Raw genomic sequence first — 20728 nt, forward strand, 5'->3', positions numbered from 1 at the left:
TGCTTTACAGTTTTCACTCAGACCTTCTGGGTTGCAAAACAACTTGAACATAAGTGCATTTATAAATGAATGAATAAAATAAATAGAATACTGTTTCTTCCACAAGTTTTTGTAATTTTCTGCCATGAAACAAGCCACTTATAGGACTTTTTAAATAGTTTTTTTTAAGCCAGCAAATTTTCCAAGCTGTTTAAAAAGAAATATTCAGAGACTTCTCAGTCCCTCCCCCCCCATATCCAAGCCCTATGGCAAGCAGATGCCTATATATGGGGGGCGGGGGGGGCGGGGAAGGTAAGCACAAAAAGGAGTTCACACTCTACCTGGCAGCAAGGGCTCTTCTGCTGCAGAGAACAGTGGTGGCCACTCTGGCTGCCTCCTCCTTCCTGGCTGGCTTGGGCCCTACTGGAGTTCAGGCTTCACAGAGGCCTACACGGAGGCCTCCCTGGAAGCCCCGCCCACCCGCCCATCAGCTGAGAGGCGCCCAGGAGAAAAGGAGCTCTTTGCAGCCTGTCTGCTGCCTGCATTGCTGGCCAGGAGAACAAGCTGGAGAGACGGCGAACAGGGCAAGTGGCTGAGGGGCCTTGGGGCTGGGCAGGGGGCAATGGGGAGTCACGTGAGGTGCCTCTGGGGGGCCCCTCCAGGCAGTGGGGCCACCAGACAACTGTCTCCCCTTGCCCGATCATTGTTACTCGCCTGCACACACACACACCCCGCCCGCCCACCCCACACACAAATGTCAAAATTGATACATCCAGCTAATGCTATTCTGGAGTTGTTTTCAATAGATATTTCTATTTCCCATGCCCTTGATGTCATCCTGGCAGTTTCACAAGAAATTGCATCACTGCAAAATGATGACACTCAAAATAATGATTTTCAACTGAACACTATAGAACACCAACCAAACCATTCAAATGAAATGACCAATGCCAAAGAGGATATGTAAGTCTCTCTTCCACCTACAAAACATGTATGAAAGCAATGCTGACCGTGCTGTGATCGAGAACTGTCCTACAGATTATCAAACTTTTAGGAGAATATACAGGTGAAACTCGGAAAATTAGAATATCGTGCAAAAGTCCATTAATTTCAGTAATGCAAATTAAAAGGTGAAACTGATATATGAGACAGAGGCATTACATGCAAAGCGAGATAAGTCAAGCCTTAATTTGTTATCATTGTGATGATCATGGCATACAGCTCATGAAAACCCCAAATCCACAATCCCAGAAAATTAGAATATTACACGGAACCAAGAAGACAAGGATTGTAGAATAGAACAATATCGGACCTCCGAAAAGTATACAGTGTACTGTGCTTGATTGGCCAGCAAACCCGCCTGACCTGACCCCATAGAGAATCTATGGGGCATTGCCAAGAGAAGGATGAGAGACATGAGACCAAACAATGCAGAAGAGCTGAAGGCCGCTAATGAAGCATCCTGGTCTTCCATAACACTTCATCAGTGCCACAGGCTGATAGCATCCATGCCACGCCGCATTGAGGCAGTAATTGCTGCAAAAGGGGCCCAAACCAAGAACTGAATACATATGCATGCTTATACTTTTCAGAAGTCCGATATTGTTCTATTCTACAATCCTTGTCTTCTTGGTTCCATGTAATATTCTAATTTTCTGGGATTGTGGATTTGGGGTTTTCATGAGCTGTACGCCATGATCATCACAATTATAACAAATTAAGGCCTGACTTATCTCGCTTTGCATGTAATGCGTCTGTCTCATATATCAGTTTCACCTTTTAATTTGCATTACTGAAATTAATGGACTTTTGCACGATATTCTAATTTTCTGAGTTTCACCTGTATTTCAGTGCAGTTGATACAGAGAAAGGTGAAATGGCAGCTCCATCTGGGGAGAAGTATATGGATATTTCAGTTGCCATACAAACTTTAAAGATTACAGACAAAGACGACTTTCTCGACCCAAAGAAGCTTCTACCACTGTGTGAAATTTCCAAATGAACTTCAGAAATTGAGGAACTTCAAACATGCAAAGAGGTCTACGGATGAAGTGCAAGGATATGGCAGAATCTCACCAATCCCCCTCCCCCCCATCATTTCACAAGCTTACCAAACATTGTACCTTTAAAAGGAAGCAGGATAATGCTTTTTGTCCCAGAGGAGGAGCCACAGAAGTCTGAGAGGAAGGGGGGAAACTGGGGATTGAGACAGAACTATTAAAGGAGCTGAGCAGTCTCCAAATTTGACCTCCATCCCTGTAGCCCACATCCTGCTTCCTTACCTACATCTAGAGGATGAGGTGACCGGACAGATGGAAGGCCTGCATCTGCCTCCACCTAAGAACCCATCCTGCTTCAGCTACAGGTAAATTAGTGCCTAATTACCAGCCTATAACAGACTCAGTAATCTGTGATTACGAGTTGGGTTTATACTGTGTGCACGTGTGTGTTTATATGTTCTTCATTATAACACCCTTTGTTTCATAAAATACATGGTTTTTAATGTAATACATGTGAAAGGGGCTACTAACTGTTCACGTATTATTACTAGCCTACTGCTCCCCCCTTGCCCTGTTAGGAAATATGGTAACTACAGACCTATGTCTTTCATCAATGTTGACATGCAAATCCTGGCTTCCGTTCTGGCCAATAGACTGCAGTCCATTTTATCTTCAATAGTACATCCCAATCAAGTGGATTTCATTCATGGTTAACAAGGCGCAAACAATATCCCAGCCCCCTCATGGCCAACAAGGCGCAGTCAGTTTACTGAATGATCTCACTATCCCAGGACAAATCTATTCCTGCTGCTGTCTCTCTCTTCTTGGCGCTTTCCAGATTACATGCTACAACAGGGGTAAAATGCTTGAGCTTGTCAGGACCGTATTGGAAATGATCCCCAGAATCTCAAACTCCTACAATGGGAAAATGCAGCTCTTTTTCTGCAATGGACTTGTGATGTTGTAGCACTATAACGCAAAGATCAAATCTGAAGGAAGGCATCAGAAATGTGAACGGCACCCTGATGTCAGTGCGGAGACTGTGGTATCACAACACAGGAAGTATGAAAGCACACTTAGCAGATCGGTAGTGACACTGTTGTAGGGTTTAATCTGGAAAGCACCATTGCAAAGAAAGCCTTTGATAAAGTTTCTTGGTCTTTTTTGAATTATGTTCTATTCAAATTTGGCTTTCCTCCTGAATTCATTCACTGGATAGGCATTTGATACTCTGTGCCTCAGTCTCAAAAGTTTTCCAGCGGAGTTCTGTTATTGCCCTTCAGGCTTTCTTGAGCCACCAGACAAGGCTGCCTTTTTATCTCCTTTTTAATTTAGCATTAGGTCTTCTGGCTTGTACAGTCAGACAACATCTCACCATTTAAGGTATAATGATTCATAATAATTAGAGCATAACATAGCCCTCTATGCTGATGATACTCCCCCCTTTAAAGGGTCCTGTTTCTTCTATGCCTGGTTTCCCTCCTAATTCAGAAATGTGGTCAGCTCTCTGGCTACTGCATTAACTGGCCCAAGTCTGAACTGAAGCATCTGAGAACGTGTTCTCCTCTCTCCTTATTTCAAAATTGGAATTTAATAATTTGCCAAACAGATATTAAATACTTCAGAATTATTGTCACCTGCAGTAGTTGCTTGTTAATTAATAGGAATCTTCATCTCATTTTAGGCGTCTTCATCATGAGCCCTATCACCCACTGAAATCATCTGAAGAGGTTCATCTGCGGTTGCCACTAGCCCAAGTGGTGGCTACACAGGGACGGGCCTTCTCTGTGGTCGCCTCGAGACTCTGGAATGTGCTCTCTGCTGAAATAAGAGCCTCCCCATCTCTGACAACGTTCAAGAAACCTTTCAAGAAACATTTTTTCACCAAAGCCTTTTAACTTGACTTGTGGTTTTAAATCGTTTTTAAAATGTCTGTTTTATTTTGCTTTATGTTTTTGTAAACAAAATAAATTTTCACTCAAATGAAACTTGATGTGGATACATGGATCTCCTTAGCTAACAGCATTTGGAGTACAATAAACATAATTAAAATGAATCTTCTTCCCCATTTGATTTATGTATTAAGGGGTCTCCTCTTATTCATTCCCCGAAAACCCTTCAGACACTTTCTCAAGCTTTTCTGCCACTTTATATGGCATAATGATTTTATGGATATTTGAATCTGGTTTTATGTTTTAACAGTTACATTCTTGGTTTGTTTTATTCTTGGTATGTTTTATGCAGTAAACCGCCTAGAGACTTTGGTAGTGGGTAGAATACAAATTTACTACATACATACATACAGACATACAATCTCAGATTTTCCCTTCATAGCTTACAGTTACCAGTCCTAGAAGGGGATGTTAATTTCTCAGCTATCTTACAACATCATAGAACAAATTGGCTTAGTTGGATCTTTAAATTAAAATATGATCTTCCCAACCCTTCAGCATGGTCCACTCTTGAGGTTCGCTTGTATAGCCTCTATCAATCAGGCTCCAGATTATAACAGACTGAAGCTACCTGTTCTCCTACCATCAAGACTTTGAGAGAAGCATGTTTATGCTCTGTGCTGACATAATGACTCTGATCCTTACATGACAAAATGACTCTCTGATATAATCCTACAGTCAAAATATCTGGTATTATGTTTATGGAGAATAATGGGACCAGAAATCATCTTCTAACTCTTGACCAGATATTAGACACCAATCACAATTTCCTACCTTTTGTGCATACAGGATGATCTGCCCGACAGCTCAGTAGCAATACCTGCAGCTGAAACACGACACTATAACTTCCAGATTTGGGCACTCTGCTCTAAGTGCTTCTGAGGTCCCTAAAGTTTTAGAAGATATGATTTGCACTGCTGACCAGCCGAAACCAAACATATCCATATACTGCGGATACGTCACATGATAAGTCTGACTTATCGCTCCTATGTGCTGAGAAACATGAGGAGTTGGAAACCAAGATCCTTCCAGTTGAATGGACCAATGTCCTAGGAAGCAAAAAATCCTCTACAGGAGCTTAACTACTATTAGGCAAGAGGAGGCGGCCGCCTGGGGCCACCCATGCCTTGAGGGACCCCCAGAGGCAAGTCACATGACTATATATTGTGAAGTGTGTGTATCAGCGAGGGGCCTATTTTACAATTTTGTCTCTGGGCCCACTCCAGCCTTGTTACGCCCCTGTCCTCTACACTAGAAGATCGTTCACATGACCAAGTCAGCTGGGGCTGGGGAGAAGGCAGTAGCCCACCTGGCCTTCCCCACATGAATGGTGGCTCCTCAAGGCTCTGCCACTTGCATGCCCAGATGATGGCAAAGTGGCAAGTCCCCAATGATACGGGCATCATGAGCAGGGGGAAGGGAGCTGGACCTCCTAGAGTCCCACAATGCACTGTGTGAGTTGCATGGTGCATTTGGGAAATTCCCACTGCGGGGCCACTCCCCCCCCCTCCCCCCAGTTCTATGGAAATGGTGGCTGTGGCAGCCAAAGCACCCCACGGCCTGGGCATGAGGTAGGAAGTGCATATGCCTCCTATGACTTCACTTTTAGCCTGGGAATGAAAGCAGATCTATCTGGGGGTGGAGTGCTGGGATCGAGAGTGATCCTAGCACTGCGCACAACCCACTCTACCTGGGGTAGCCCTGTCCTGCTCCTGTTGGGCTGGTCGTATGAATGATCACTAATTCTTAAATTGAAGCTGAAGCAGCAGATATTCTCCACCTAGTGGATACCTGTATGTTTATTTCATAAACATATCACGGCTTCTCCCTTATATTGATGCTGTGTGATGTTGCTAAAGGTTCTCCAATTCATATGATGTGGTGTTGCAATATAAAGCTCCCTTCTGGCAAGAAGTGATTGCTTGCATCAACCTAGTTTTGAATTCTGATTTTAGATTTTGTGAAAACCTATTTATTTATTATTTCTCTGTGTAAACCGCCCTGAGCCATTTCTGGAAGGGTGGTATAGAAATAGAATTCATCATCATCATCATCATCATCATCATCATCATCATCATCTATAACTAATCCTTCTTCGTCATCTAATAAGCTTCTCTTATTCATTTCTCTTGTGAAACTTCTCTTGTGGTAGCAGATCATGTCTCTCCTTTTGCAGTATGTCAAGCCTTCAGTTTATCAGTAGATGCAGGGGTGGATGAATGGATAGGCAAAGTAGGCACTTGCCAATGGTGGCAAATCAGAGGGGCGGCAAATCAGCCCGACTCTACGACAATAAGGATCTTGTGTTGCCACTGCAAGGCAGGCAGCGTCGAGGTCCGGGGGTGGGGTGCAAAAGACGGGAGGTGCGTGGGAGGGAGGGAGGCAAACCCGGAAGCCTGGCAAGGAGGCTCCTCCTCCCGAGTCCCAGTGATACCTCTCGGCTGTGCTAGCATGAGGGGTGGCTGCTGGGGAGGGGCCAAAGGAGACAGGGAAAGAGCTTGAAGTCCTGGATGGGGCCAAGCACAAGCTCCCAGCGCTAGAGCAGGGCGGCAGTGGTGCTGTGCTGCCTGCTGCTACTGCTGCTTCCTGAAGGGACTGTCTGTTTGCCTCATGCTGCCGGAGATCGTAGCTGTTGCTGCTTAATCTGCAGTGCGCTACTCCCTTTGCAAGAAGGAGAAATAGGAGGAGAGAAGACCCCGAGTGGGGAGAAGTGGAAGGCTGAGAGACCGCTCAGCAGCCCGTGCCCCACCACCTCGCACAGTTTGACTCCAGCTTTCCCTCCCTATTGCTGCTGCTTCGGCAGTCCCAGCCAACAGCCATGCTGGAGGACCAATGCAAAGGAGACTCAGGAGGAGGAGGAGGAGGAGGTTGAGGAAGCGCTGGGCTGGCTCTGCTGAATTTCATTTCTGCATGTGATGCACGGAATACTATATACAAAGTAGTTTTTTCGTGTTGAGAGTCGGACAGAGAGGGGTGGCAAATCCTTGGTTGCCTACGAGTGGCAAAAAGGTTAATGCGCACTGAGTGGATGGAAGATCTCTCTGACCTGGCTACATCTGAAGTCACAACTTACTGTTGTATGCTCAAAGGAGACTCTCATACCAAGATCTGGCAGATGTATTTAGATTTGTGTAATTTCTTCCAGACTGATAATTATCTTTATCCCTTCATCCTCCATTCCCATTTCTTGTTTGTTTTGGTTTTTGTTTCATATCCCCACCTTGTTCTCTCTCTCTCTCTCTCTCTCTCTCTCTCTCTCTCTCTCTCACACACACACACACACACACACACACACACATTTATAAACCGCCCCATCCAGAGGCTCTGGGCGGTGGACAACAACTTTTTAAAAAGACATAAACCCCACAATTCAAACACAATGCTAAAAACGATATTAAAACAACCCAAAAATGATTAAAACCATTTAAAACTAATTAAGATACTTTTAAATATTTTTTTAAACAAGCCTTGGAAGGCCAGGCCAAACAAATAGGATTTTAGGGCTCCTAAAGAAAAGGTTGTGGAGAGCAAGAAGCCTCTTCTCTGCCGCCATTCCCCTGCCTGCATAGGCCAGACACCTATTGGCTGCACTGCAACAATGCCATGTTTACTTTGGGCAAGCCTCCCCTGCACACAGCCATCCCATTGTCTTCAGTCAGCTGAGCAAGAGGTTTCTTGTTTGCTGGCATCACCTTTGAGGCCATAAATCACGGTGATGCCATAACTAGGGGTGTAGCCTCAAGACCCTTGTTTTGAGAGGCCTGGAGGCTTTCCCCAAAGCTAAGGAGGAGAGAGCAGTATTGCAAAAGAGCTTTTCCTGAGTGTGGAAACCTGAAAAGTGCCCACCAAAGTTAGGTGATTAGTCAGCCTGAGGTTGAATCCTATCCTAAAGGAGCTCCTAAAGAAGAAGGGTGTGGAGAGCAAGAAGCCTATTCCTCAGACTAGTCAAGGTTGGCCAGAGAGTTGGGAGGCCATCCAAAGCCCAAGCTTTCAAGCATCATCAAGTTCCCAAGATCCACCCGCCCAGAGAACATCCCCGTGCTTGCCGCTCTAGGTCAAACCTCTTGTGCCAGCATCTGCTGAGCTCAGGGAGCAGTCGCAGCCAGTAGCCCTCCCCGAACTGGTGCAGCCTCCACCCTCTGAGTCTGATCTAGGGGCTAATAGGAGAGACAAGAGGGAGCCACGTCGGGTTCTAGGCAAGCCTTCCAAGGAACAGGTCATTTTGCCCAAGCTGCCAGCCGCTAAGCCAAAGCCGAGCACCAGACCAATACCGAAAAAGAAACTGCCAGAGGGTGGAGCACCTTTATCGTCAGAACTCTCTGATGAGCATTTCTGATATCTGTGGGACAGGAAGAAGCTGCAGAAAGGGAAAACTGTCCTTTTAGCAGCGCAGATGATGGATGAGAGCCAAGTCCTAGATACCATCCTGGCTCACCTCCAGCAGCCTCTCCAGCGGACTCCTGCTACAGACCCCAGGCAAGCTGCAAGAAGACATCTCTGCTACAAGCCAGAAAAAAGCAGGACCACAAAAGGGACCCAAAGCACATAGCCAAGAGAAGTCTTCCAATTATAAGTACTATGGGGTAAAACTGCGAGAATCAAAGCATAAAGAGTTGGTCCCCAAACTCCTGAATATGCTTCTGCGGTTAACAGGATGAGAAGGGGGCGGAGAGGGAATCGTAGAAGCAGTCAACCGGGTGGCTTTTTCCAATTTGCCTGAGAACATGGCGACAATTAAGGATTATAGGCACTTGATGCTTACAAGGCACTCTTTGCAGCGAGAGATGTCTGAGTGACAGAAACATGTCCTTGAGAGAAACATGCGTGCCACTCTCATTTTGTGCTACGATTTCGCAGGAGATGTTGCCACAAGCAGAAATCCATCAGAGATCTTCTCTCAGTACCACCGTGACGACAAGGATGACGCAATAAAGAGATGCTTCCTGAAGTCTTCCGGAAGGAAGATAGCTGTGTCCCCCATAAAACTGAACTGGTCAGATGTGTTATACAAATCATTGATGAAGAGCCGCTGGGGTCCTGCTTCATTAGAGTTCTGCACCAGGCCATCATCACCGCCTTGTGTCTGACCTCCTTGAAGCCCCCACTGAGCTCCGAACTCAGATCTGACCTCGTGTACAAAAGTGTCCAGAAGGTCTTCTCTCTGCCCTCCCTGAAGATGACCAAGCTGAAAGCTGGCAGCCCAACGCACCCCATCCAAACACAGGACTTGTATCAACAGACCGCCCATGTCTGCAACAGCATGCTCAGTGGCTTGCTGTCTGAAAACACCAATATTGGGTCATGACAGGATGTTTTGATTCAAAACATGGGTTGAATCCTCCAAAAAATATGAGCAGGAAAGGGCTGTTAGGTGCACCAACTACCTACTGAAGTTTGTCTCGGAACACCCAGATTTTGATTTGGGCCAGGAGTTTCCCTTGCTTGGACATCTGGTGGCACTGCTGTCCCTTTGCATAGCTGACAGTGTGAAGGACATTGGCATGCAGGCCGCAGAGGCCCTGTACTATCTCCATTGTATTGTCATGGGCAAGTAGGCCAGGGAGATGGAGAAGAAACCCAAAAACAAAAAAGGGAACTTTGTGAAATGGTTCCAAGAAGATTTCTTGGTTCCTGGCCCCTCTGTCTTCTTCAACAATATCGCCAAAGTGGCAAAGGCTTTCGGAGAGCACCTGGACCCCAGCTAGATCTCGGAGCTTGTGCTCAAAGCAATAGACCATCTCAAGCATGAAGAGGCGGCCATCTCTCGGGGGGGCAGGCATGCTGCTCAGCTCCTTCTTGGAGGAATGTGGGATGGACATGGAGGACATGCCCATGACAGTCAAGGAAATTTACCAACATCTTCCTCACATCACCGACCCTGTCACCAAAGAGGAGACTCTGAAAGCTGTGTGTCACTTAGCTTCCAAATGCCTGAACCGAGTTTTAGACATCCTCCTTGAATGCTCGCTGGAATGTCATCACAGCATAGCAGAGATCTGGAAGGCCCTGGCCTGCTAGCCACATCTGAACAAGAAGCTTATCAGGCCACTGCTCAGGAGGCTGCAGGATGAAGAGCCTCTTTCAGACGTCTATCAGAGGCGCCACAGTGACTCTCTCATGCCTATTGCAGCTACAAAGGCTTTGTGTCCGATCCTGTCCGTACCTGAGTGTGCGGATGCAATCCAGGGCACGTTTGCCCACCAGCTCATTGCACTGGTCACTCAAATCTATTTTCTCATTGGGGCAGGAAGGAGAGGGTCCAAGAGGCTAAGTAATGGCGAGCTCCCCGTCACCCCGCTGGGCTCTGCCGTCCAAGCCCTGAAGAACCTGATTGTGTGTGCCGGCTACCTAAAGGAATATAACCTTCTGGATATGCAAGGCTGTTGGGACATGCTGGCCGCCCCAGACAATTTCTTTGAAGGTGTTTTTTGCCTCATGAGTACTTTGATTGTATCTAACAAGATGCACCTGAAACATACTTTCATACTAGCCAACGCCTACTTACGCCGTGCCGACATTAAGGAGAGAACGACTGGGATGGCCTGCTTCGCTGAGCTTCTCTTTCATGCAGAGGTTGGTCTATTTATTTCGAAGCAAGGCATTCTGGATGTCCTCTGAGAATGGATGGGACAGGCCTGCCCGCTCATGCAGATCCTCAATATCGGAGGCCGGTGTACCTTCTGCAGCATTCCTCAAAGCATGAGGCTCTCGAGCCCTTCCTCTCTCCCCTGCTGACCTGTGCTTTAGATTCCGACAGGAACATTGCCAAAGAGTCCATTAAGACCCTCCGGGCTATGTTCCAGCAATTTGCCACGGAGGATTTTGTGCCCATGGTGAAGACCCTCATCTCTCACCTCCTGCAGTACATGGATGATGACGACAATGAATTGCGAGATGCCTCCACTGGTCTCTTTGGGATGCTGCTGAGGGGGATTAAAGATGGCTCCAAACAGAGCCCGAAGGGAGAAGTTTCCAAAGCGTATGTTCCCCTCTTAATTCAGCTGACAGACCCTTTGACCAGAGAAGTCTCTAAGGGTGTGTTTGCCAACTGTATCAATTATATGAACTGGGTAGATATGCCCAAAGATGTGCTGGAAATGGACCCCAGTGTAAGCCTCTTGTATACATATGGAAACATCAGCAAGTACCTTATGTGGGAAAACCAAGGGAAGTTGCCAGAAATGGCAGCCCAGATGGAGCAATATATGAAGAGTGGGTTCCATTCCCACCGACAGGCAGCGGTCATATTGACAGGGTGCAAAGCACAGTACATGAAGCCTGATTTGTCCCCCAAGGAAATTGAAACTATTTATGTGGTTCTGCGGGAGCTCCAGGCAGACCACAAACCCTCTGTGGCCAAGATTACTGTTGAGGAAATTGAGGAATTCCTGCAACACTGTGGGCCTCTAGTCAATCCAGATCTCATCCCTAGCAAATCTGTCCGGAGATGCAGCATGGCGAGTGAGACCAGGAAGTGAAAGGGCCTTGGGGGAGGCAAGAAGAAAGAATGCTCCTTGCTGAGAGCCACGGCGAGAAGCCACGGAGACAGCCACACGGAGGAGGCCAGGGCGGCTTTGCTGCCATGACTATTGCTGGATGGGGACTTGTGCAGTAGGAATGCCTGTCAGAGAAGCATGGGAGATGATGGATGAGAGAGAAGTCCGACCCCACCCTGGCTCACCACCAGCAGTCTCTCTTGTGGACTCCTGCTACACACCCCAGGCAAGCTGCAAGAAGACGGACAGCAGCAGACATCTGTGCTGCAAGCCAGAAAACAGCAAGATAATGAGATATCTGCCTTATTCTTTTCCCCAAAAGATTTCATTTCTTCTGGCTTTTGGTAGTGTCAACCTCAACACAAGTATCCTCATGAACTGTGTTTTGATTATTTATCTGGCAAATGTGTATATTAGCCTAGCATTGTTATGGGAAAAAGGTTAATCTTATTAAACATTTATGGGAGCTAGAATTCTCATCCCCTCTAATAGTGAAAGCAGGTGGTTGAATGTCTTTCAAAAAAGGACTATACAACAACAACAACAACATTTATACACCGCTTTTCAACAAATGTTTCCAAAGCAGTTTAAATAGAGAAATAATAAATAAATAAGATGGATCCCTGTCCCGAAAGGGTCCACAATCTACAAAGGGCTCACAATCACAAACCCAAGAATGGGTGGGGAGCTGCCTGGGAACAGATAAGCTTGTAAACGGAAGGGAGAACAAGGGGCGGGGGAGAAATAACAGGACGGAACCCAAATGGACCTGTGATCTTTCAAGCGCTTGCATTTCCAGGGCTTACAGAATGTTGGGAGCTCTTGAGGGTCCTGTCTCATTTTCCAGAACCATTCCCTGCTACTAGTCAGTCGCAGAATGGATCCTGCAGCTCAGTAGGGGAGGACTACAAGAGGATGGGGGAAAGTGTCCCTTTCTTCTTCCCTGCCCCAGACTCTCCTGCCTATAGCCACTTCCCATGATCCTATACTGAGAGGAAGAGCTTTAAATATATGCTAGATATGTATTGCCTGACTAAGGCTGGGAGAACTATGAGCACATGGAGACATCTGAAGGGAAATACAGTAGAAGGAAATCCTGCTATGCTGAAAAACTCAGACATCCTGGGGTGGCCCCCCTCTGAAGCAACATCAGGCAACAGCCTCAGGTGGTGCACACATGGGCCCTGCCCCCCCCATTTCCTGTTGCTCCACCTGACCTTTGCTGCCCTCCCCACGTGTCTTCCCCCTTGACGGCCCTCAGCTCAGTCCCCATCCCCCTCGCCTGACACTGGCCTTCCCCATCTAGGCCAGCCGCACCTTCTGTCCATGTCCACACTGCTGTTTGGGGATTCAGCTGGCAGCTACAGCATCTCAGTGGCTTCTCCTCTTACCGCTGCTGCTTCAGCTCTAGTGGGATAGGAGAAGCTAGTGGGATGCTCAGCTGTCAGCTGTAGACACACCCAGAAGGTGAGGCTGGAGCCAGGGGAAGAGGGGCAATGTCAAGGCTGGCACCGAGGGAAGACAGGTGGGGTTGGCCCTGCATGGAATGGTGTGTCACAATGCTACTCGTTCAACAGACAATCGGTGGAGAACCAGAGGGGTGGGGATCCTTTCCGATGCACACCCCATTCTCTGCAAGTACAGTGCTGCCCAAACACTGCAGAGGATCCTCATGCTCTCTGACTGCAGAAACCTTCTGGACTGCCCTCTAGAAACTTTACCAGGACCTTTGCACTGCAGTCGTAATAATGATATTCACCAGCTGCCATCAGCCGTGAGCTGTTCGTAGATTTGATCGTCTATACTACTAAAAAAATGGCTGAAGACTGCATTGTTTGGTCGAATCGGTAAGAAAGGATGAAGATTGCTGTGTCTCACCAAACTGTTTCTGTTCTTTCTCCACTGTCGCTTCCATATCCTCCATCCGATAGAGCAGGACGGCTTGGGATTCTTCCAACGTTTCCCGCATGCTACGCTCCTTGGACAGGTGCTCCTTTAGCTGCGAGCAATCAAATGATCAGGTTGGCAAATGGATGCTTTATCAGTTACCCAAAGCAGGACATGCTTCAGGGCCTTACTGAAAAAACTAAGCATGGCTAAATGTTAGAAATGGGGCTCAGTAACACACCCAGGATAAACTGTAGAGACAGAAAAAGGCTAGAATGTCTAACAGCCTGACTTCCCTGGGCAAAGCTGGCTTTTAGGAGGGTACATCTCCTTAGTCTGACCTCAGTCTTGCTGACAGCTTTTGGGTCGCCATTTCATTTGCATTCTACTGTATTTTAATTTGTCCTGACAGTTATTGTAAGCTGCCTTACATTGTGAAAAGGCAAGTATACTCAGTCTTCGTCACGATCCATTCACCGGTGCATTCACATATATGGGTAAAGCGCCTGCGCAGTAGCCTCCCAGGTATGGAAATGCATTCCCATTGCATGTATAGACTGTGTTTTTGTGCTGGGACTCTATGGTGGTGAAGTACAAATTAAAAACACATGAATGAAACAACCAGAAGCTTTCATTCAACACACATGCACAGTTAGCATTGTTGTGTGTTTGGAAGTGCAACTTCTTCCTCCCACCTGAAACTGGCCAAGTGTCTTCTGTCCTTACCTTACCTGAACTGACTCTTCTTGACTCCGTTTATCCCAGGTTTGTAAGCTGAGGAATATATCAAGTCTGTCGATCCTTCAAGTCTTGCCACAGTCCGGCTTCCTCCATTATGTGGGAAACAGTATCTGATTCTCAGGGTTTGCCCAGGGTTGTGAATTATGTGAAAATTGAAATTTAGGCTTTTGTGCAGGAAGAGGTGACTCTTCTGGCACAAGAAAGAGTCCAGTCAGGTGTTTTCAACCCACCACTCTTCGCTTGCTGCCTCAAGACAGCTCTCTGGACTCTGCATATTGGGGTTGTTTTTTTTAATTACACCACAGGAAGCTGTCAAGTGATTGCTGCCAAACCTTTAACTGTATCTGCCATGCAGATCTGTTACAAATGGTATGTTGAAAGCCAGACATCCTTTTACAAACCTTACACCACCACCACCACTACATAATGGAAGTTTATAACCATTAACTTGAATCAGCTCTTCAGCCTTTCTCACCACGTGTTCAATGGATGACACACCTAGAGCCATTTGCATTACAACGGCTTAGATTGGCGCGGTCCGGCAGGGGCAAGGTGGCGGCAGGCTTCTGGGCAGGCCCCCCACATGCAGGTTATCCCCCCCCTTAAAACTTTGCCAGTGGGGTGGGGGGGCTCCAAAGCCCTTCAGGTCTGGGCTCCCAAATCACCCTGGTGTGCCACTGGGGACGGGGAGGCTTTGAGGGAGGACTAGGCCTCACACTAGCGCAACTGCTGGGAGGGTGGGCCTTCCCCGATCAGGTGGCGAAACCCTGAGACGTCCCAATCCAAGGGACCAGTCCAGAGGACTGGGCAGGGATACAAGGGGTCAGGGAGCGTATACCTCCCAAAGAATAAGACTATAAACAGATCTTTCCATATTAAAAATTCTCCCTAGGACGACTGATAACTCTGTACCGACAGTGATTTTAAAAATAAACAAAGCATGAAGCTTGAAAGGCAGAGAAATGGCATTGTCACGTGCTGGGTGCCATCAACTGAACTCAGCTCAGCTCAGCCAGCCAGCCACCCGTCGCCCGAGTCACACCACCACCAAAGCTGCAGAGGGGATGGGCAGCTGCAGTGAAAATCTGGGCAAATGAAGAGCTGACCCAGGCGCGGGGCGAGGGGCAGAGCCCAAATCCAGGCAGTGCCCAGGGGAGATGGCAAGCTGACCTACAGCCACCAGATGAGTAGCCACTGATAGACTTTGTCCAAGCCCCTTTGGAGGCCGTCCAAGCTAGTGGCCATCCACACATCATGTGGCAGAGAATTCCATAAGTTAATTACGTGCTCTTTGAAGAAGTACTTCCTTTTGTCGCTCCTAAATTTCCCACCCTTCAGTTTCATGGGCTGACCCCTGGTTCTAGTGTTGTGAGAGAGGGGGAGAACTTTCTCGCTATCAACAAATTGTAGCTGGGGATGATGGGAGTTGTAGTTCAGCAACATCTGCAGTACCACAGGCTGGGAACCCCTGGTTTAAAATAAGAATAGAAAAACCAACTTCCAACTAGCTGAAGGCTTGCTTCAATCGGCGTCTATATCCAGGGAGCGTAGGAACCTGGCTGGAATTGCACTGAAGAGGGTGGACTAAGAATCTAACATGCTTCAGTCACTTAAACAGATTGAGAAGGATATTAACTTTCCATGGCCTGGCGTCCAAGCCGGGAGAGACAGATTTCCAGCCTTCATGGTTGAGGCGAGAAGTCCAAAATGGCTTGGGCAGTTCTTACTCACACGTATTAAATAGCACCGATGTAGCATAGTGGCCCAGAGGCTGACCGACACATCCGGACCTCCCCAGCCTGAACCTCACCTCTGCCTGCTGGGAAGTCCTCCCTTGGCCTCAAGCCAGCTACTCCCTCTCAGCCTATGATCATTTTGCAGGATTGCTGTAAGGATTACAAGATAACACCCGTGAAGTGCTTTGAATGCTTGGAAGCACTATATAAATCTCAAATACTAGTAGGTGAGACCTGCTGTTGCCCAGCAAAGTCATGTTGCATAGATTACACTTACAGGAAAGTTCAAGAAATTAAATATATATCTCATAGAATTTTTAATTAAAATGCTTGCAGAAGAGAAGTAAAAGAACAGTTTGAAATGCATAGGATTTAAACTGCAAACCTTTCTTGGGCGTAGGCCTGCCACCCATTCTTTCTTTCAAAGAACGGTTCTTTATTTAGCATTAGCCTGTACCTGTCCTTTATCCACTTAATAAAGAACACAGTTTGTTCTATATTTCCAGCACTCTCAGGTAGGCCAGTCACTGGCTGCAGTGGACACACCATGAAGAGGCTGGCTTCATGTTGCAGGCCTCTAGCAAGGGGTCTTCTTCAGCCCTGCAGGCTGGAGAGCAGATTGCACTGTGGGACTACAACCAGGGGCGTAACTACCATTAGGCAAGGGGAGGCAGTCGTCTTGGGCCCCACTACCTCGAGGTCCCCCCCCCAAGGCACATCACATGACTCCCCACCAGCCCATGTTGCACCCTCTATAGATGATGTTGAGTCTCTTGGAGATCGGCAGGAGCAGAGAGTAAAAAAACTAGATTCAATGTGAACTAGATATTCACCGTATTCATAATGGGGATGTGAGTGTGAGTGCACAATATATTGTGAAGTGTGTTTGTGTGTGTTGTCTCTGGGGGCCCAGAGACAACATTTTAAAATCTTGTCTCTGGGCCGCCTCCAACCTTGCTACGCCCCTGACTACAACTCCCACAATGAAGCTTGTTTTGGGAGCCCGAAGTTCACCTTTGCTCCTGCAGGCGATAGGAGAAGGCTGGGCCTTGTGGAGCAGCCAGGCCTGTGAAGGCGAGGCCCATGCTACAAAAGTCTCTCCCTGGAGCTGAGCAGCCTCCTTGTCTGTCGTCTTCTTCCACCCAACCTCCAGCCAAAAAGGCAGGGTGGTGCAAAGACATCGTGTCGAATGGGGAAAGGAGTTCTGTTAGGTGTCTAAACTGGACGATACTGCTTTAAAGGCTCGTTGAAATATATGCAACGTAAACTCTTTAGTTCTGCACGGTGGAGTGTGTGAGCTGAAACAACATGCAGCTGGAGAAGGTCACATTTGCAGCATTCGAAGGAGAGGCCAAAATCAAGCCATACACAAGTTGCTGGAAGTTAATCAGAAGCCCATAAAGTATCTCTTTTTGTCTTTTACCAGTTCAATGCAAGTGAAGGCAATTTGAGGGTCTTTCTCTCAAACAGTAAAGCTATGCTTACTTTTTTTGAAAAACGTTAAGAACGTTTGTATTTCTTCTGTGCTGCTAATATGTGAATATCGCTGTCCTTGGATGGTTGGGTCAAGCCCTTTGTTTTATTTATTCATTAAAACTTTTGTGCCCTGCCTTTCTAGCAAGCTAGAACATAGGAAGCTGACTTAAACTGAGTCAGAGCTTTGGTCCATCTAGCTCTGGATTGTCTGTCTACACAGACTGGCAGCAGCATCTCCAAGATTGCAGGCAGGAGTCTCTCTCAGCCTTATCAGGGAGGAAACCTGGGACCTTCTGCATGCTAATATACTCTTCCCAGAGCAGCCCCATCCGTAAGGGGAATATCTTATAGTGCTCACATGCAGTCTCCCATTCATATGCAAACCAGGGTGGACCCTGCTCAGCAAAGTGGACAATGCATGCTTGCTACCACAAGACCAACGCTCCTCCCAAGCTATTCAGGGCAGCCTACAATACCAAAATTCTACAAATATGGAGTAACCAAAAATACTCATGGAAAAGAAGAGATGCACTCTAAGGGCAAAAAGCAACTTGAATTTAACATGCTGTTTTAAATGGATTGAGATTGTACTGTTATCAGCTAAGTTGTTTTCTTATCATGTTGCTTTTCAAAATTGCTATTGCTTATTATGGGGATAACATTTAGACAAAGTTACTCATGAGAAGCACCACTGGAAGCACAGAGTTATCTTTACTCCCTTAAGGCCCACAAATTTCAATGGAACTTGGTTATGGCTAACTTAGACTGAATGCTACCCATGAATTCTTAGACATGCAGTACTTAAATATATTAGATAAATTTAATACATTACACTACGAATAGATTATTGTTTATGTTCTGATGGACACCCATAATGTCATTTTATTAAGTTCTTACAGTGTGGCTATTCTCACACACTGCCTAAGCCAGGCTAGGAATGCCCAGTCTGGGTTAACTGCGCATTGGGCCCTATCCCAGTGAGGCAGCGCCACCTAGCCTGGCTTTTAGGCCCGGCTGTTAGCCCAGGTTAAGGGAGCTAGAGCAAGTGCTCCCTTAACCCCACCTACCTGCTTGTGTACAAGCACGGTCTTCTTCTAGCCTGGCCAGGGGTGTAGCTATAATTGAGTGGATGGGTTCAAAGAACCCAGGCCCCCATCTCCTGAGGGCCCCGACAGCTACATCCCTCCCTATTTTCTTCATTCTCTCCCTCACTCCAAGGGGCCACCAGGAAGAACGGAGAACACGGGCCCCCTCTTCCCTAGCTACGCCCCTGAGCCTGGCCACGCACAGAGATGGACGCCTAGAACGCCCATCTCTCAGGGGAATCCCCCAATGCATCACTTGTGTTGCATGGTGCATTGTGGGATCCCCAGAGACCGGGACGCATCATCTCAGCCTCTGGAACTTCAGACTGCACCACACAGCTCTGCTTGTCTGGGAGCGTGGTCTGCGCTTCCGGGAGCATGAGACCACTCATCTGGGGGGAAAGTGAGTTTAAGCAGCCTTCCCACCCATTGGCCACCCTGCCCGTTCTTGATTTTGGAGCTCTTCGGGTGGCACACCTACCTTTCCACCACCCTAAAGCTTCTTCTCTGTGCCCTCTGAAGAGGCTCCTTTTCCCGGGCATTCTCACAAGCAGCTGGTGGGTATGGACTCCACTTTCCTTCTTCCCCAAAGCCTTCTCCCCCGACCCCACTCAGCCCTGCCCTGCCCTGCCCCCTGGGCTTTGATGGTGGTGTGTGTGTTGCAGGGGTGTGTGTGTGTGAGGTTGATATTAACAAGCCCTTGCTCAATTGAGACACACACACACTACCCCACCATCTTGGTCCTTTCTGGATGCTGCAGGGGGCTCAGGACCACCACCCCTGCCCTTCCTTTCCCAGCTGATATTTCTCCCCCCACACACACACCTTCTTTTGCCTGTTACTCAGCCATCGGATTGCAAAGATCGCTTCTGACTCAGGGCAGTAAATGCCCCCTCAATTATTTGGCTCTCCTATTGTGGGTGGTTCCTTTTATGTGCCTCTTTTGGGTTTTCACTCTCGTATTCACATGATTCCTTCCTTCCTTCGACTTGCACACCTCTCTCTCTCTCTAACCCTCTCTCTCTCCCTCGTCCCATGAGCCCCAGCATCTCTTTCCTCCAGCTATCCCCAGCTTGGCTTCTTTCTTTTTTCTCTGCAGATCTATTCCTCTCTCTCTCTCTCTCTCTCTCTCTCTCTCTCTCTCTCTTTCCATCTTTATTTCTATCTATCCATCTTTATTTCTATCTCAGTTGTTTCTTCTTTTCCCCCATTTGGGAGGGTTTCTTTTGGCTCTTTAAAAATGTCTTTTTAAAAGCCCTTCCCATTGCGCCTCTCTGTTCTCTGGGGTGGGTAATAAAGGGCAGCTCAGTCTTCCAGTAGAGTTTTCTCCCTCCTGCCCCAACTGGGCAGACGATCCAAGTGCCTGGACTCACTCCTGAGCCAATTCACTTCAGAGATACTTTATGGGCATGATAAGTTTGCATGCCTAACTAAAAATCTTGGGGCTGACTCAGCTGTGTCAGCTTTGGAAGTGCACAAGGCTCCTCAATGAGCACTATGGAAGAGTTCTGTGTAAGTTGAAAGTTTGCAGATTGGTCTGGTTTTTATTTTTATTTTTGCTTTATCCTGCAAATTCTCCCGTTTCTGTATCTCTTTCAATGCCAAGGCTTATGTGGTGATAAGTGCCCTTCGATCCTAGATAAAATGTGTAGAAAAAGCAGGTTCTCAAAATACTTATGTCGGGATGGAACTGGGAATGATAATGCTCATATTAATAAGTATTAATACTATTATTAATCATATTAAATGTGCATATCTCACCATCGCACTGATTTCTAAGCAAAATACAGCTATGAAATGTTTCCTTTGCTTAGTCCAGCCTGGTTAGAGAAGAGAGAAACTTTCACTCTGGCTGACAGAAGCCCCACGGGGTTTAATTTGGGGTAGTGTCATTAGGGTGGAAGATGTCGCCACAACAACATCCCAAATGGCCAGAATGATGTCATTCACTGGCCATTCATAAAAGAAGCTGCAGTTCTTGGAGGAGAGCTGGTCTTGGGGTAGCAAGCATGACTTGTCCCCTTACCTAAGTAGGGTCCACCCTGGTTGCTTTTGAATGGGAGACTACATGTAAGATATTCCCCTTAGGGGATGGAGCCACTCTGGGAAGAGCATCTGGGTTCCAAGTTCCTTCCCTGGCATCTCCAAGACAGGGCTGAGAGAGATTCCTGCCTGCAACCTTGGAGAAGCCACTGCCAGTCTGTGTAGACAATACTGAGCTAGAACGACCTATGGTCTGACTCAGTATATGGCAGTTTCCGATGTTCCTAATTTTGCAAAGTTTTGCTTTCAGGAGAGAATCATGAAGCATGTTTCCAATTTGGCAAATCCTGCTTTTCTCAGCAGTTCTGGTCTCAGTCATCCTGCAGAGAGCTG

At 47.2% G+C, this 20728-nt stretch overlaps 1 protein-coding gene across 14 annotated transcripts in view; it reads right to left on the reverse strand.

The window, feature by feature from the left end:
- LOC128339766 (RNA-binding protein 12-like) overlaps window positions 1-18952 on the reverse strand; it is a 78239-nt gene extending 59287 nt beyond the window's left edge. For 3 of the 14 annotated variants that reach the window (XR_008313204.1, XM_053284174.1, XM_053284184.1), the window contains exons 1-3: window positions 16177-16378; window positions 14046-15941; window positions 13306-13426 (exon numbers count right to left, since the gene is read on the reverse strand). The gene's annotated coding sequence lies outside the window, so the exon portion shown is untranslated. Of the gene's footprint in view, window positions 1-320; window positions 429-13305; window positions 13427-14040; window positions 15942-16176; window positions 16386-16805; window positions 16943-18833 lie in introns of those variants that run through there. The other 11 variants (XM_053284176.1, XM_053284182.1, XM_053284179.1 and 8 more) reach the window with 11 other exon arrangements.
- Window positions 18953-20728: the final 1776 nt, after the last annotated feature.

The sequence above is a fragment of the Hemicordylus capensis genome, chromosome 1, assembly GCF_027244095.1.
Source record: "Hemicordylus capensis ecotype Gifberg chromosome 1, rHemCap1.1.pri, whole genome shotgun sequence".
NCBI classification, from domain to species: Eukaryota; Metazoa; Chordata; class Lepidosauria; order Squamata; family Cordylidae; genus Hemicordylus; species Hemicordylus capensis.